The following is a 3,944-nucleotide window of genomic DNA, read 5'->3' as shown; positions in this document are numbered from 1 at the left end:
ATGGTGTCGTGTCGTCATACCCGGCATCATCTGTCTTTTGGTCTTTTCCGCTGCTTTGTAATCCGATACATTGTTTTTATTTAACTCTGTTTACATTAACTTTAGAAATGTCTTCTTAGTACAATGTTTGAAGTGAACTTCTTTTTAATAAATGCTTTTGGGTCAAATATTCCTGTTCTCCCCTTTCTTCCCCGCTTCTTTATTCCTCCCCTAGTCGCGGTCCACCGTACTTCCTATCCTTAGGAAATGCGGGCGTGACAAAACTATTGATGGAGCATCATGGATTATGGATAGTGGGTGCAGCTTCCACATATGCTCCAACATAGACTGGTTTGAAAGTCTTAACTGATTCCAGTTGTACTGTCACTCTTGGCAATAATCAAGTGAGCAGTATAAAAGGAATAGGGTCCATTATACTCAAGATGCAAAATCAGTGTGTGAAAGTTCATAGTGATGTCAGATATATACCAGAAGTGAGGAGAAATCTGATATCATTATAGGATCACTGGAACATAAGGGAGAGGAAGTGGTTATGACAACTGAGAGAAGGGGCAGCTTGTACTATCTCTATGCATCTGTGATCAAGATTCAAAGGGATGAACAACTAAATCTGGTGAAATCTCCAAGTTTGAAGGTGTGGCATGAGAGACTTGACCATCCAGCAATTGGAAGTGTCAAAGAGTTGGTCAAGAAGCAAGTGATCTCAGTTGATGAATCAGAAGAGGTGCAGCCTTGTCAGGACTGCATCAAAAGGAAGGCTAAGAAGCTATCTTACCTGCTGGTAAGCACATTTCCTCCTCTCCTTTGGATTATGTGCGTAGTGACTTATGGGGCCTGCATCAGTAAGCACTATAGGAGGAGGGTAGATATTACATATCATTAAGCACTATAGGAGGAGGGTAGATATTACATATCCTTGATTGAAGATTTTTCTAAAAAAACTTGGATATACATGTTAAAGGAAAAATCAGAGGCACTTGCTAAGTTTAAAGAATGGTGTAGTGAAGTTGAGTTAGAAAAAGGCTGCAAAGTAAATGTCTCAGAACTGACAATGGACTTGAATATTTGTCCAAGAGCTTTTATGAATTCTGTAAAGAGAAAGGCATCAAAAGGCATAGGACAGTTCCTGTGAACCCTCAACAAAATGGGGTGGCTGAAAGGGCAAACAGAAAATTAGGCAGACGATTTTGCAAAATTATAAACATAAAAACTATATTATTGAATAAAGGAAATAAGGAGATCGGAAGTTTGGAAAGGTTTATCAGTCAGGGTTAGTTCAGAAACACTGACCAAATAATGAAATCATCACATCTCCTCAAGTTTTCTCCCATAGATCAAATTGTAAACCTTTCCAAACTAGTATAGTACTCCCTCCGTCCCAAGCTACTCGCACTTATTTCCTTTTTGGGTGTCCCAAGTTACTTGCACTCTTCCCATTTTTAGTAAAAATTTTCACCTACAGCCGTCATTTTTGACTTTCCTATACACTCATTCCTTAATCTCCGTGCCGAAAAGGAAAGGAGCGAGTAGCCCGGGACGGAGGGAGTATAAGAAAACATGCCAATTTTTTTAAAAAAATATTGTATCATTGCAAAAATTTAATACTACCATATAGTGCTCAGGAATAATGAAATAGTCTTCTCATAGATTATAAATAACCTCTGAAGTCTGACATGTGAATTTATTTCATAATTCATCACCGCAGCTTGAATAAATGTTGCCTTAACGTTATGCAGAAAATCACAGAGCAAATTTCTTGTTTTGTAAAAGCAGAAATATAAAAATGAATGTATGAATAATAAAAATAGGAAATGCGGAGATCAGAGGTTTGGAGAGGTTTATCAGTCAGGGCTAGTTCAGAAACACGGACCAAATTTAATTTAATCATCACAGCTCCTCCACACGTATTTAAAAAAATAAAATAATAGTATTAGGAAAAAAAGGGGAAAACAAAATGAATTAAATTAAGAGAAATCATCAGAGACTTAAATATTAGGAATAATCGGAAATATTCCGATCATATTGTTGCAGTTAATTTTTTCATCACATGATCTCAGTGTAAAATGCAAACATAACAACAAGAAAAATTGGGGAGAATGAAATAATTTGAGGAATAGAGAAAATACCGAAAGTGAAGAAATCTAGATGGAGCTGTGGCTGAATAAGAAGAAGATGAGGTGAAGATTGAGAATAGGGGTGGCAAATAGTGCGTGTCGGGTCGTTATCGTGTCGACACGATAACCACACGAACACGATAACAACAAACACGAACACGACCTGTTAAGAAAACCCCAAACACGAACACGAACACGACCCGCTATCCTCAGACACGAACACGACACGAACCCATTAACGACATGAACCACTTCAGGTCAACACGACACGATAACAACATATATTGGAAAGTGATTAAATATTTAAATGATTTAAATGAGATATGACCATATGAGACTATGAGAGTCAATTTAATAAATATTGAAAAATGAAAATAATAAGAATTAATAATATTAAAATATTATTTGTTAACAGATAACACGAACCCGACATGAACACGACACGAACACGACACGAAATTTTTGTGTTCTTAACGGGTCGACCCGATAAGGACACGAACCCAATAAGCTCTGACCCAAACCCATTAATTTCGTGCCATTTCGTGTCGTGTTATCATGTCGTGTCCAAAATTGTCAGCCCTAATTGCCATTTCTTTTATGTTTTATTCTTGATGCAAAGATATCTTATGAATTTATCATGTAAAATAAATTTCAGATTTTGCTTTTTATTCTTGAAAAATGTTTTTAATTCATATTTTTATCATCTACTACTATATTATAAAATGCCTACTAAAATTATAAGAAACAATATTAAAATTTAAAATTATTAATAACATTCATAGTTGGAAAAAAGAAGAGTACTAAACTATTGAATTTGCATAAGCACGATCCTTGCAAAAATAAAATATCACCATTGGTCCCAAAAATTATTGTATAATCACGTATCAGGTTCGATTTCAGTTTTTTTAGGACTATAAAATACAATCAAACCTACTAAATACTAAGGGTGTTTTTGTTTCAATTTTTTTATTACTATGTTATGATCTTCATCACTTGGTGTTGCATTGCAATGGTACTGAAACATGAACTAGAGAAACTATTGGAAGCATTTGGACAAAGAGATCAAAAGTTAAAGAATGATGAGCAGCACTTGGTGATTTCCATACTCCAACAACATTTCCTTACTTACCGCCTTGAGGACAAGGCGATTTTCGAGGGTGGGAGAGTTGATAGGGACCTTCTGTCACCGATCCATCACCTCGCAGCCCAATATCACCACATACGGTCAGACAGCCCATTGTCGGTGCAAAGCATATTCACTGAAGAGCTGCGACGTCGAACGTGATTTGAAGAAATCCACAAGACCATGCAGCCATGAGTGATAAGGCATACAAAATATCAAGACTTAATCTTCTTCAAGATTGTTAGGATTGATTGTGATCTGTATATGCGAGCTGGAATTGATTGAGCGGGAGGAGATCTGAAGAAGAAACTTGTTTATTTCGTCGAGAGAGAAACTGGAATTGAGCTACAACCAAAAAAGGAAAAAACTTATTTCACAACAAACTTAACTACTATTTAAGCTGACACATCTAACGGTTAGTTAGATCTAACGACCATGATTTAATCCATAAACTAAAACTTCATCGGACGGTTCCTGAGCATCCGAAGCTCGATTGAGCTTCTCCTTTCTCTTCTTCTTGATCTGAACTGATGCAGCTGAGCCATCAACTTACAAATCTCCACCTTGATTGCTCAGTCTGCTATCATGTCTTTTTACACAAATTCACAAGCTTCATGCACAACTCGAGCTTGTTTCTGGGCAACGACTTTGTTAGCATATCAGCTGGATTCTCAGCCGTATCCACTTTGAACACCTTCACCTCACCC

At 36.7% G+C, this 3,944-nt stretch overlaps 2 non-coding genes across 2 annotated transcripts; both read right to left on the bottom strand.

Annotated features, from left to right (window-relative positions):
- Window positions 1-1,611: 1,611 nt before the first annotated feature.
- LOC121793217 lies at window positions 1,612-1,708 on the bottom strand. The gene has a single exon (XR_006049055.1). It is a non-coding gene; the product is annotated as a small nucleolar RNA R64/Z200 family (small nucleolar RNA).
- A 264-nt stretch (window positions 1,709-1,972) lies between these two features.
- On the bottom strand, window positions 1,973-2,054 carry LOC121793216. The gene has a single exon (XR_006049054.1). It is a non-coding gene; the product is annotated as a small nucleolar RNA Z199 (small nucleolar RNA).
- Between the last annotated feature and the right edge of the window lie 1,890 nt (window positions 2,055-3,944).

The sequence above is a fragment of the Salvia splendens genome, chromosome 2 (genome assembly GCF_004379255.2).
Source record: "Salvia splendens isolate huo1 chromosome 2, SspV2, whole genome shotgun sequence".
In the NCBI taxonomy this organism is placed as follows: domain Eukaryota; kingdom Viridiplantae; phylum Streptophyta; class Magnoliopsida; order Lamiales; family Lamiaceae; genus Salvia; species Salvia splendens.
The sequence above is the reverse complement of the archived record's forward strand: the minus strand, read 5'-3'. Positions and strand labels throughout refer to the sequence as shown.